We start from the raw sequence: 13729 nt of genomic DNA, 5'->3' as shown, positions 1-13729 counted from the left end.
ATGCAGGTACAGAATGGTGTTTACTCGAGTGCAGCATGATGCACCTGTGATTCAATTCTGGCATTAGAGAAAATTGCCAGACCTGAAGGCAACAAGTCACAGTAGAGAACATGGATCACACTGGACCTTGCACAAGTGACCTCAAAGCAGCTTCCTTTAGATGGTGCTAGAACAGAGTTGAAGGTTGACAATGGAGGCAGATATGTACAACTAGGAACAAGTGCATGTCCTAGGTTTTGCACATTCCCTGTGGAGTGAAATCATTAGAGGCCTGGAGAAAACAGGAATATGACAGTCCTTAGATGCACAGTTCATTTCCTTTGTAGTTCACCTCTGAACTTCCCGGCCCACAAAGGGGGCACGTTTGAATCCACAGCTTTCCTTTGGAGCCCATGTCTAGTAAATATTTCCTTTCCTTTCTATTTTTGCCATGGGCAATAAATGGCTTTATTTATAAATGGGACAGTGCTTTCCTTCCTTGCTTCCTTCACAGCTTAAGCCCTGAACCTAATCCTACAAAATATTGTAAGCCCTACTTTTAAAACCTTGACAATTCTGCCAAGCACTTCTTAGTCTCCTTTTGATGTAATGTGGCAGGACTTTCCTTTTGCCTCAACCTGTGATTAAGCCTGTTGCAGTTGTCCTGGCCCTAGCATGCCTCAGACCTTTGCACATAACATTCTTTGAATTTCCCAGAACATTTATTGCATTTGAAATTATAAAAGTCCTAAAGCAGCCAGACCTTTTTAAAACTAGCTTGGCAAATATGTAAAGCCCTTCTTCTGGAGGATTTCTGCTTTAATGGCTTGATTTAAGCTGCCTTGCTCATTGCATAAGAAGATTTGTAGTGGATTTCAGGGGATATTGTAATAATTTAGTAAGATTTTCTTTCATTCATTTAGATACTTAGATTCAGCAATTCTAGATGGGTGACATTTTCTTTGGGTCTCCATGTTGCATGTGCATAACAAATTTTATATAGCTTTCTTAGAGAAATTTTAGAGAAGTTCTATAGCTTTCTTAGCTTTAATATTAAACAGAGAATTCTGTTTAATATTAAAGTCCTCTTGTGGAATACACGTTGTTTCTCTATAGCATTAGTAATGCTGTCACTTCTTTAAGGTCTAATCTTTTTCCTGATAAAGTGAATGAAAATTCCTCAGGCATTTGGAAAGGAACAGAACTAGGGCCTTAAAGATTATGCTTAACATAAATATCATAAAGCTGTTGAAATACAGCAGCATGTATTATTCCCATTTTAATGATGGGAAAATGGGAACGTATTATTCCCATTTCAAGGATGGATTGGAAGGAACCTCAAGGGTTATCTGATCCAACCATCTATCTATATGAGTGCAGAACTAGCCAAGCACAGATCTCAGGAAAGCCTGTTTTGTGATCAAAACGCAATCCTGTGGCTTTGCAGTTTTTTATTAATTTATCTTGATAAATTATGTGAAGCACTTTATTTCCTGGTTTTACCCTAATTCATATGGAAACAATTTCTATGGAACCTTTTAAAAAAAGGAATTTCATTTATATCAATTAAAGGCAAACTATGCTAAAGAGAATTGCAGAGAATAAAGGGGAGTAGGAACGTGGAATCTTTTGCAGGTTCTGCACTTGGCTGGCAGCTGCAGTCATATTAAATGTGAAAATCCTGCTGTAGTAGCATGGGCTTAGGCTGCTACAGCGGAGGGGATTGCATTCATTTGCCTTGCTTAGGTTCCTCCCCCATGGACACTGGAACATGGGTCTTTGCCTACTTGGCTCATCTGGTCGGGCTGCCCCTGATGTGGAAAAGGTGCCGTGGGGAGAGAAGGCCATACTGGCACCCCCTACAAGTTGGAGTCTGGGGTTGGTGCTCTACTGACCCTACCCTAGTTACACTACAGATATAAACCCCATCTGATTGTAACAGAAGGGAAGCTGAAATGTAATAATGTTATGAATACTTTAGGAACTGATGTGTAAAAACTTAAGGATCTTGATATGTAACCTTGTTAGCATGATGGATTCTGTAGCTTGTATTGGAGATCCTGGGGAATACAAACAGGAAAGTAGAACCCTGACTTTGCAGATGTGGCCGTTTAGGTATACATTTGAGGAAAAATGGACCATTTTGTCAGCTTCAGGACTCCTGTCTTCTCACTAGACTTGTCTTGTCAGGATGGGAACTGGGTTAACAAGAGGATAGTAAGAGCTAAAAGCCCTCTGAGAAGAAGAGGGAGTCATCAGTCACCCTGGGCAGTTCAGGGAATCGTGTGAGAGCTGCTCTCTAGCAGCAAATGTTCTACGTCAGAGAGGCTGTGCAGTAATCTGCAGGAATTAAGCGTTCTCATATCTCAGGATGGTAAGCCTTACAGGAGAGCTAGACATGCTTAGAGCATGCTTTGTTGTTTGTAAGGTGAATTTGTTCTGAGAGGCTTTGTACTAAAGGAAGGATGCTTTGCTTAGATTTTTTGATCACGAATGACCTGAGTTCCTGCCCTAGAGGAAGTGGAATTGCAGGGACTGGACATAAACCCTCTGAGGGATTCATAGCTGATAGATGGGACTTCAGTCTAGGGCCCAATCTGAGAGAACTGTGTGATTCTACCCTAAAAAGAAGTGATGGCCCAAGATGTAAAAGGGGTGTTGTGGGGAGGTGAACTCAGACAAACCAGGAGGGATCAGAGTGGCAGTTCACCCAGTATCTGTGACAAGGGACATCTGGGCAAGACCTGCATTGGCTCATCACATCCGTCCCCCTACATCACGACAGGATTGATTGCAACACGCCTCATCTGTCTCTCAGAGATGGGTGTCTGCTTCAGGTCATGAATATATATGAGTGCCGAAAGAGAACCTTGCAGTTGGGTAAAAATAAAGTAGAATTCAAAAGCATTTGATTTTTCTCTTTAAAACCGTAATCCAGTTTGACAACTGCTGAACATCTTGTCCTGTTTGGAAAGCCTGTTTATTTCACATGAAGCCAGTTTGGTCATGTTTTTAAAAAATGGTGCTGTGTAGAATCACCACTGTGATCTGTGGTGCATAAAGCTTATCTGCGGGATCTCTACGTAGAGAAATTAGACTGATAAACCATAGCTTCTGAAATCTTACAACACTGTGGCCACTAAAGAGGTTTAATTTTTTGTGTTGGTTTTACTTTACTCCAGGGACACCCATGTTGCTGTTTTATCTGGCACAAGGGGACAACCATCTGGACATGGACATCAGCATGCCAACTGACGTCCATAACTCTCCCAGAATGCAGAAGCTTCCTGCATAACACTTGGCAGCTCTGGAGCATGCAGACATTTTTTTCATCACTTCATCTAGTCTTCAGGAAAATAAACAGAAGGAATGAAGCAAATGACAGAGTGTATGAATTTTTAAATCATTTCAGCTTTGTCTAAAATAATAAAATACATCTGTGGCAGACAGCAAAGACCCACAAAACTTCGCTATACATATGCAAGAATGCATGTTACTGGTAATGACTAAAGACCATAAGGGAACTTACCTCCTTTGTACAGCAGTTTGAAATCCATGGGGAAAAAAGTGCTGTATTAAATCTAGGTAATTTTTATTGTTGCTTTTCTTTCTTTCTTTCTTTTTTTAAGGTAGCCAAAGGTTTGCAGGGTGTTGCTTAAGACTCTTGAAAAACATATAGTTTCTAATGGAAATGTTGATGAACATCTATTTTAGGGATATGTGTTATGCTATAGAAAGCCTCACAGATTAGTTTTTGGGGGTGCTGTGGGTTTTTTTAATTGGGTTTTGAAAATATATCAACTGTTCATTTCAGGGAGCATGCACATTATTTAAGAAGCCTGATCTTATTTGAAAGTGCAAGATCCAGTGGACAGAGCAGTAGGGCTGTGCAAAACAGGCCCTATTTGATTCAGATTTGGCCCAAATCAGGGACAGTGATTTGATGCATTGATTCAGATCACTGTCCCTGATTCGATTCGGCCGAATCTGAATCTGACAATTTGATGCTGATTCCGCGAATCAGCGATTCAGACACAGGAACAACTTTAAAAGTTTTTTTCTACATACCTTGAGGTAATAGCACGGCTCATGATTGCTGTGGTGCTGGGGCACATGGAGCATCCCACAGGAACACAGAGGGCTCTCCAGCATGCTCAGCAGCAAACCCAGAAGTTGACTGGAAGCACTTCCGGCCCACTTCCGGGTCTGCCCCCATGTTCCCTTGGCTCGGCGATCAGTCGCGGGGGGACCCCAGGTGCTCCCTGCCCCTCCACACCCCGACCCAGGGGGCACCAGTCACCAAGCCAAGAGTGTGTGGGGGGACCCACCCCTGCGTGCTCCCCAGTGGACCAGGAAATGGACTGGAAGTGCTTCTGGTCCACTTCTGGGTCTGCTGCTGAGCACACTGGGGAGTCCCCTGTGCTTCTGTGGGACACTGCATCTGCCCTAGCATCACAGCGTTCAGAACCCCTGCTACTTAGAGGTATGTAGAAAAAACATTTAAAGCTGTGTCTATGTCCAAATCGCCGAATCTGTCCAAATCTGTCTGAATCGATTCAGAGGGTTCCAAATTGATTTGGAGACATTAAAGGGTCCTCTGATTTGATTAGGATTCGGAGATTCAGCCACTGAATCAGGCTGAATCTCCACCGAATCGAATCAGGGAGCGAAGCTTCACACAGCTCTAGTAGCTGGGAGCTGATAGTTCTATTCCCAACTCTGCTGTCATCTTTCTGCGTGACCTTGGACAGGAGACTTCAGCCACAGACAGAAGTTATGTTTGTTGCTCAGTCAGGCCCCTGAAAGCGCCTACTGTCATGCTGTTACAGAAGGGCACAGCTGCAGAGCATTTTAAAAGGGCCCGATCCCATGGCATTTGTATCAATATTACATGAGGGTTCAGATGAAGGTGCACCAAAGCAGAGTGCCTTCATTAACTTGTGTCTGCTTCCAGTGCTGACTTCAGAATGGGAGGGTTGGAAGGGAGTGGAGGGAGTTTCATCTAGGGTTTGTTGAGCTGGTGCCAGAGGGTTGGGCATTGTAAATTGGAGCCCCCCTGGAGCTCCAATCCACCTGCCCTACCCTCCAGCACCAACTGAACAAGCTCCCTCCACTCCTTCCCCCCATTCTGAAGACAGTGCCAGATCTGGGAGTGGGGAGGAGTGGGGATAAGGGAGACTGACTGCAGACTCACAGATGCTTCAAGTTGCAGCTGGATCCCCCAACCCCCAGGACCCAACAGTGAACCTCTGTTGGGTCTGGGGGATCACTGTCACTCATGGTGCTTCCTACAAAGTGCCGTGAGTTACAGCAGGGAGCTGCACTTCTGTCTGCACCCTTCATGTCTCAGCCCTTGAATTCTGTGGCTATAAAATGGGAAAAAGGTTCATCAACTGTTTTGAGGCCTATGCATGAACTCTGCTATCTGAATTTGAAGTATTACAGTATTATTGATTAAGCATCACAGTGCCAATATAAAAAAGACATTTTCCTAATTAAGGAAACGCCATCCCATTTTTACGCCCCTTGGGAAATGGATGAATCCTGTGGCTTTCCTTGTAGATTAACACAGCAGGGGAGTAAGCCTCAGAACTAAAGATCCTGATCCATTCTGTACTGCCAGCTGCACTGATACAGTTTAATCTAGGGCTTTTGATGTGGGCACCCTGCTATTTTTTCTTGCTATAAGGGCACAAAGGGGTAATACTACTTGAAGCCAATGAATCATAAGAAGATGCTGAGTGAAATCCTGGCTCTTTAGAAGATAAGATAATGGGAGCTTCACCAATGATGTCAGCGGGGCAGGATTCTACCCTATGTATTTAGTGTTTCTTCCTGCTTGATGTTTTGTATCAAGCAAGTGTCACACTCAGACTTATTAACCAAGGTCATTCTTTCTTTTTACCTAGCACCCGGTTAAAGCACTATTCCCTCAACTCCAATGACTGTATGCCTGACTACAGTATTCAGGAGAGCTGTCTGTATCTTCATCAGCAGAGCAGCTGCTGACTGCAACCTGAGCTTCCTCCTAGCAGGGGGAGCTTCTCTGCAGTTTGTCCAGCATTGAAAGCATCACATTTGTTTGGGAAGCTACTGGAGCTGCTGAGGAGCAAGAAGCCACCTGGAGCTAAAACTACCTGATGGCCAGGTAAAGGACCCCTTTCCTTGTATCCTCCAGCCAAGAATCTTTCACCTCTCTAGCCATTCCCTTTGCACTCCTACTGTGTTAGAGATCCATTCAAAAGAGTCCTCTCGCCTTTTTTACACACATGCATACACACCCACCATATTCCCTGGCCGTTGTATAAGCACAGCCTAGAGCCCCCTGCCATTATACCCACATACACTTTAACAGAAAAAGGATAGCCTTCAGCACTTGATAGAATGACGTTGAGTCCGAACAGAAACAACACATCTATCAAAATGTTAAAGCTGAGACCCAAAGGAAACTTCAAGAATGAGAGAACAAGTGATTGGAGGACAGAGAAAAAGGGATTCAAAAGTTTACCAACAGTCACAATGTGTAGCTTCTTTAGCATAACCAAAGCTATCTATGGGCCAAGCCCACAAGGAGCCATCCCTCTGAGGTTCAAGGATGGAACAATAAAGACCGCTCCACCATCAATGCACTGTGTAAGGAGCACTTCGAAGAGCTCCTGAACCAAGATTCTAATGTCAAAGACAATGCTGTCAAAGACATTCCACAAAGCCCCATTCGGGCCTGCCTTGCAGATCCACCAACTTCTCTAGAGGCTTTGAAAAACATTAAGCGGATAAAGAACAACAAAGCATATGGTCCTGATGAAATACCAGCTGAAATTTATATGCAAGGTAGAAAAAAGCTCTCTCATCAACTACACATCATTATTCTGAAAATCTGGTAGCATGAACAGATTCCCAGTAACTCATTATGACATTCAAGGAAGGATATAGATTGGACTGCAGTGATTACCTTGGTATTTCACTCATGTCCAAAGCTGGGAAGATCCTTGCCCACATTCTCCTCTCTGAGAAGATTCTACGCAAGTCCCAGTGTGGTTTCAAACCGCTCAAAGGTACAAGAGATCTTAGTTGCTAGACACTGCAGGAAAAAAGATGTGAGCAACACTGAGATCCTTACATAGCCTTCATTGACCTGACTAAGTTCTTTGATTCAATCAACAGAAGGGGCCTATGGATGATTCTGATGAGATTTGGGTGCCTGCCAAAATTTGTTATCATTAACAGACTTCTTCACAGTGATATGACAGCAATTGTCCTAAGCAATGGCTCCGAAACAGACTCCTTCACTATTAGAACTAGAGTCCAGCAAAAATGTGTAATTGCACCAACAGTCTTTTCCATCTGTATTACATCTATGCCACATCTTAACCCTCAAACTTCACAGTGAGACCTGATGTGCGGGATTAAAGTTGCAATAAATCTGCAGCAGCTGTGTGTGGCTGTATATTTAGGTCTGGGGCCAGAACAATTTGACAGGGGAGGTTACATCACCTGGCCAGAGTCAAATCAAGGCTACAAGGCTTTTGCACTGAAGACAGGAATCTGTGTCCTGCATTCCATGGCTCTGGCTGTGTGGTACCATCTTCTTTGTTAATCTTGGAGATACCCAGACCTATCTGCTGCCTGACTAGTAGTGTCTGTTTATCTCCCCTAAGTGGAGAAGGAAATTGCAGTGTATGAAAGCTATTCCAATCTAATTGTCAGTTGCAGGTAGAACAGAATTTAATGCATTTGCTAACAGTGGTATTATTAGTCTTATGTTGTTTTAATCTTTGATTCAAGGTATGTTTAGGCTCTCTGGGATGGAAAAACACTTCTGTGAGCATCATAGATTAAAAGTACATTAGAACTCCTAACAACACAGTTACTAGGCAGCACATTTTAATTCCTACTTCACAAGCCTGGAGCGGTTAGATCACTTCTGTGCAGAGTGGAGTCAGAATCTTCTTTGAGGGAAAAAGAGAGGAATAAAAAAGAATAAGAGGAGGATAACTCAACATCCATAGTGATTTGAGCATAGCCTTGGTTATTAGTGAGACCTGATGTGCTGTACTGTGACTGTGTTCCAGAAATCTTTCATACAGCTACATTTTCATTTCTTAAATAAAGTAAATTGGCTTTATGCAGTAGGCCTCTAATGGGACTGCAGGAACATAAAGAGAAGGGAAGGGAGATGGTGACTACAAATCAGTATTGTCAGGGGAAGAGCGGGGCATTGGCAGGGCTGTCTTCGGAAGCTGAATGTTGCCTAACTCCATGTGTACTGAATTTGGTTCAGATTATACTTTTGAGCATGACTGAATCATCAATTGTTTTACTGCATAGTTGCAAAGCCTCTTATATTTATGGGTATTTATATGTTGAGGAAAGTTAACACAACCAAGATCATAGCAAGATTTGGGTTCAGTTTTTTAGAACTTGACCACTGTATTAGGCCTGTACGAATAGAGAACTGTTTGATTCAGATTTGGCCAATTTGGATGCCAGCGATTCAATTTGGAGATTCGGATCACTTTTCCAATTCAATTCAGCTGAATCGGCTTCAGAAGGTTTGAAGCTGATTCGGAGAGATTCAGAGATTCGGCCCTAGAGTATAATGGGGAATCAATGAAATATCTATAACCTTGTTGTTTTTTGGTTGATTTGGATGAAACCTACAGAGTTGGTAGCTTCTGCTGGGAGCATGAAGCCTGCCAAGTTTCAAGATGATAGTAGCAGGGGATTCTGGGAAACTACACTTCAAAGTAGTGAAAGCAAAACTCCTGACACGTGTGTGTGTTACACCACAGTGGGGTAAAAGCTTCAGGGATGGTAACGCTTGCTGAGGCCACAAAGCCTACCAAGTTTCAAGGAGACAGGTGCAGGGGTTTCTGGGCAACTGCACCTCAAACTGCTGACAAGCAAAACTCATGACATAGGTGACACTGTGTGTGTTAAGGCATAGGGAGGTGGAAATTGCAGGCCTGCTAGGCCCTGCAGTGGCCATGAAGCCTGCCAGCTATCAAGGAGATAGGTTCAGGGGGAGTCTGGGTTCTGGGGTCCTGCATCCCTAGTTGCTGATAGGCAAAACTTGTGACATGGGTGCTTGTGCAACTGTGTCTCTCTTAGGAGGGGGGTGTGTGGAAAAAAACTACTGCAGGCCTGCTAGGCTCTGCTGAGGCCACAAAGCCTGCTGGCTGTCAAGGAGATAGGTGCAGGGGGAGCTGGCTGCAGGCAGGCAAAACTCATGACATGGGTGGGTGACACCGTGTGTATATTCAGGTGTGCTCTTCCTGGTGCCGGGGCCTCTGCACAACATGGCAGTGTGCCCCAGTGATGCTCTTCCTCCCCTGCACCCTCAACCAGCCCACCTCTGTAAACGGCAGCGGGTAAAAATAACTTAGGTGGCTCAGCACAAGTAGCACCAGCAGCATCTAAGGTAGCCAAACTGAATTGTCAGGCCTTTCTTTCCTCTCAAGTAGGTGGACTGGGATGAGGCTGTAGGGGAGCAGGATGCCTCACTAGGGGACACTGCCATGTTGTGCAAAAGCCCCAGTGCCAGGAAGGGCGCATCTGATCTCACACACACACACACACACACACACACACACACACACACACACACACACACACACACACACACAGAGTCGCACCGTGAGGGTGCACCTAACAGACATGCACTAGGTGCTCCTACTTTATAGATTTCATAGACATTAGGGCTGGAAGGGACCTTGGAAGATCATCGAGTCCAGCCCCCTGCCCAAAGGGCAGGAAGTCAGCAGGGGTCATAGGATCCCAGCAAGATAGATATCCAAATATCTCTTGAAGGCATTCAAGGTAGGTGCTTGAACTACCTCCGGTGGCAGTCTATTCCAAACCTTACTGTCCAAGCCCCTACCTACACATCTGGATGTCTATCTTGCTGGGATCCAATGACCCCTGCTGACTTCCTGCCCTTTGGGCAGGGGCTGGACTCCATGATCTTCCAAGGTCCCTTCCAGCCCTAATGTCTATGAAATCTATAAAGTAGGAGCACCTAGTGCATGTCTGTGTGTGTGTGTGTGTGTTTGTGATCAGGTGTGTCCCCTGATGCTGGGGCCTCTGCACAACACAGCAGTGTGCCCTAGTGAGGCCTCCTCCTCCCCTACAGCCTCATTCCGCTCCACCACGGAGGTAAAATAACTTAGTGAGTGAGAAGCACTAGCACAGTCACACCAGCAGCATCTCTGGTAGCCTAGCAAAACTGTCACAGATCCTTTCTTTTTATAAAGGAATTGAAAGCAAGAAGTAAAGATGTTGTGTTGGATATATGTTATTCATGGTGTATGATGGCTTATCTTGTGTTTTATATTTATATGTTTATTATGAAAAAAATGGAATAGATAGAGAAATATATCTTAGAAAGCTTTCAGGTTGAAAAACCCTTTGTCAGGCTGAGGAAGCACCTGCAGTTGGTGTTTCTCCTGGTCCTGGATGGAAGGAATAGTAAAGAAGCCAGAGGCTGGCCTGGCATGCAATGCAGGCAAGAAAGCTAGTCAGTGAAAATGGAAATGGAGGTGTCAGGCGGGGAGGGACAGACTGGGGTGGGGGGCAAGGGGGAAAGGGGGATGTAGCAGCGCAGGTAAAAGTGCAGAGGTGCCTGGGGTGTCAGATGTCCGGGCGGTCGCAGTGTGCCAGAACCCCACTGTGTGTATTGAGTCCATGAGTTTCTGTACCTACTACCTAGGAGGCTGATGAAGTGCAGTTCATAGGCCCAGCTCTGAAAAGGGGTTTGTACATTCAAGCAAGCACCTAACCTCATCACCAGAACTGAAGCCAACTTCCTACAGCTCAAAACACAAACCTGCCAACTATCTCCAGTACCTCCACAAACTGCACACCAGGATCTATCAAAGACAACAAAACCCAACTACCTGTGGGGGCACATTCCTCACCAAAAAATCACAATCACAATAAGTCATATCAACAAGGCATATGAATTTGTGTGTGATAGTAAAACTGAAGATTGACTAGCCAAAAATAAAACCCTTCAGCAGCTAAATACATACAGATTAGGAGTACAAGGGAGAATGTTTTAGAACTGTTGTCATCAAAACTGCCTGTCTTAAATGTGTAATGTATCATTTAGGACCTTCAATTGAGAATGTTGTTTTGTAAGGGAGTAATCATCTTGTGTATTCAGAATGGATACAAATGAATTCTTTGGCAGTCATTGTGGAAATAGGTCCTTAGTTAGCTGAAATCATGGACAGAGCAGACTGGAATGGTGTAAAATAGTAATAGGTCCTTCCCAAAATAGATCTATCTTCATGACAGCAAATGCAAACTTTGCAACACTTCATTTGGCAGATAATGAATAGGTTATACTGCTACTCTAACAAACCTCCTTTATGATTTCACAGCCCTCAACACACTATTTAAGAGTGTGACGTCTGGTCTGTTTCATCTTATAAAGGTGAGAACTGCTAGATAACTGGAAACCACTAAGATGCCATCCAATAACCTCTGATATTAGTTCCATTTGGATTTTCATTAGGACTGATTGCCTTTATGTAAGCTCCTTTCCATTTATAAATAAGTTGAAATTCCTTGTGTAGACTAGCTATGATTATTAGCTAAACTAGGATTTTATTTTTTACAGGCTTGATGCAATATTACTCTTCAAAATGTAAGGTGTAGTTTCCAGGCCTCTTCACTGAATCATTGTAGTTTCTCCAAGAATAGTTACCATTGCTTTTTTTTTTTTTTAAATGAATGGGGCTAAAAGTCTATCCCTATCCCAGTGAAGTCTCTAGGGTTTCACTAGGAATGGGGTTGACACCATTGCTCTCTGCTTTGAAACCAAGTCTCATCTTGGATATTGGCTTTGGAATGTTATAAAACTTACCTATGGCCTAGGCTGCCAGTGTCTGATCCTATTCCAGAGGTTGATGACTGCCAGACTAATAAGTGTGCGTTCAGTGGGTTTTTCTTAAACCCCACTGAATTTCCCTAAGGTGCTGGAAAAAAAGAGGTTACCTCATTCCTTGGCATGCTAGGATTTTATAAACCCGCTGCTGCTATTTTAGTCCTGGCATTCCAGCTAAGTGGGAGAGTGTGTAATGAAAGCTTGGTCTCCAGAGTGTAAAATAGGCTGTAGATCTCAATTCTTAAAAACATATTCTAACATTCAACTGAGTCTAATAAATTAGTTTTATTATGGTACAAAGCAAAATATAGCCAAGAAGAGACTTTGTCATTACACTTTGTTGATTTATGACATATTTTTCCTGGACTCTAGTTCTTGATTTTAAAATACTGCATCACAAAGACAAATCCATACATGGTACACATGACATATACTACATATTTGTATAAACTGAGCTACTTGGAAAAAAAATATAGTTCTACAATGTATTCATTATCTAATACTGAACTATGACTTAGCTTTTAAAACTTTTCTTATACACCAATCTGGAAAAACCCAGTTAGACCTCAATGAAAAGTTGTTCTGTGGTCTTTTTGAGCTCCAGGGCAGAGCCATCATCCTTGTTTTTATGTGTCTATTACATTAGTTTTCCATGGAATTTACTTTCCAAATATGCAAATAGCATCAAGGTTTATGAAATTCTGTTGCCTTGATACTTAAATCGGGGATTTAAGTGTTTTGCGATCTATGTGAGCACTGTGTCTTGCGATATGTGCAAGTACAGTGTGTTGTGGGTCCAACCCTAGTACAACTAAACAGTAATAACATCTCTGTCCGTAACAGATTCCAATGACTAATTCTCCCTTTGTAACATCGATATGATACAGACGGACCAAGAAAAGGACAGTCTGTGAAGGGGGAGGAAAGCAGTTGTGGATACTATTAAGGGGAAAAAAATGTCCCTTCCAATTGACGAAGGGTTTTTGAACCCGAAAGCTTGCTTAATAACTATTCTCCAACCATTTGTGTTGGTCTAATAAAAGATATCAAATTCACCCAAGGAACCTTGCTTGTCTGCCTTCCAATTGGGACATTCATTCTTCTTCATGGTTCCACTCGGGATCTGACCAGAAATCTTTCTTTTTTTTTAATTGTTTTTAGTGAGTGTTTCTATACTTTAGTCAGCGATAAAAGCCCTGTACTAAAATTCAGTGCATCTGTCTTCTCTTTGAACTTCATGCACAGTTTTTGCTAGCTTAGCCAATCACTTCAGATGAGGCAGAAGAAAGTTTTGTTTTTGGCTGTAGTGGGAACAAATTCAGGTCCTCAATGAGCAAATGAAAAGCAAATTTCAGCTGTAAGTCTAAGGAAGAGTCTTGCATTTGGGAATTTCAAAAGACTTCAAAAATATTGATCGGTGACACTTCACAAGTCCTGTCTGAAATAGATCATCATTATTCTCACATTACAGATGAAGGAACTGAAACAGAGAGAAGTGGCTTCCCAAATTCACACTCTAAACTCATCCTCATTGAACTTGCTGTGAAGAAGTATGTTGGTGAAAGTCACAGGTAGGAGACTGTGCATTTTAATACTTCTATCTGTACTTTCTGGAAGAACAAGTGTCTGTGACTGCTTACTGTATACTGTGAGTTGTGAAAAAGTCTTGCTGCCTATGTTCTGGGACAGGGCTGACTCTCTGACACTGATGGCTGAGGTTTAACTTCAGCTTTGTCTGGTGTGGAAAAACTGCTCAGAAGAAAGCCTTAGGGCCCCCAATTCTGGCAGAGCCTGCCCTAGGAATGGAAATAAATTTGAGAAATGAATGCTACCAAGTTGTTAGTTTCCTTTTCTGCAGTG

At 43.1% G+C, this 13729-nt stretch overlaps 1 long non-coding RNA gene across 2 annotated transcripts in view; it reads left to right on the top strand.

The window, feature by feature from the left end:
• LOC109282464 (uncharacterized) overlaps nucleotides 1–13729 on the top strand; it is a 209944-nt gene that overhangs the window by 159653 nt on the left and 36562 nt on the right. For both annotated transcript variants that reach the window (XR_009464320.1, XR_002089455.2), the window contains exons 3-5: nucleotides 3162–3564; nucleotides 5889–6127; nucleotides 13341–13440. This is a non-coding gene — a long non-coding RNA (uncharacterized LOC109282464). The remainder of the gene's footprint in view (nucleotides 1–3161; nucleotides 3565–5888; nucleotides 6128–13340; nucleotides 13441–13729) is intronic.

The sequence above is a fragment of the Alligator mississippiensis genome, chromosome 9 (assembly GCF_030867095.1).
Source record: "Alligator mississippiensis isolate rAllMis1 chromosome 9, rAllMis1, whole genome shotgun sequence".
Taxonomy (NCBI): Eukaryota; Metazoa; Chordata; order Crocodylia; family Alligatoridae; genus Alligator; species Alligator mississippiensis.
The sequence above is the reverse complement of the archived record's forward strand: the minus strand, read 5'-3'. Positions and strand labels throughout refer to the sequence as shown.